General features: G+C 18.0%; 1 protein-coding gene across 2 annotated transcripts in view; it reads left to right on the top strand.

Moving 5' to 3' along the window:
- The window catches only part of LOC107619418 (GDSL esterase/lipase APG), a 4,484-nt gene that overhangs the window by 2,281 nt on the left and 1,798 nt on the right, over positions 1-405 (top strand). The window lies entirely within an intron of this gene.

Below are 405 nucleotides of genomic sequence, written 5' to 3'. Positions count from 1 at the left end.
TTATTAAAGATCGAATTCTATAATTTTTAGACATAAAATTCTAATACTATATTATAAAATCACTTATCTAAAAAATTTTAACTGATAAAAAAATAACATCATTAGTTATATCTCTAACAAAAAATTGCTCTAACATAAAAAAATTGTTTTCCTTATTTTCCTAAAATAAAGAAAAAATGCTATGACAATTTACACATATTAAATGTATAATTATTCATATTTTTCTAGCTAACAAGTTTAACTTTTTGGCTAAGTGCACAACACGCATATAATTGACAAAAAAGAAAAGAAAATAATAACTTATTGTTATTTAGTAAGTGAACATTTTAAAGTAATTACATACATAAATATATTTTTATGTAAATAAAAATAATAGTTAATATATAAATATACATTACGTTCATT

The sequence above is a fragment of the Arachis ipaensis genome, chromosome B09 (genome assembly GCF_000816755.2).
Source record: "Arachis ipaensis cultivar K30076 chromosome B09, Araip1.1, whole genome shotgun sequence".
NCBI lineage: Eukaryota > Viridiplantae > Streptophyta > Magnoliopsida > Fabales > Fabaceae > Arachis > Arachis ipaensis.
This window is presented reverse-complemented; position numbering and strand designations above follow the sequence as displayed.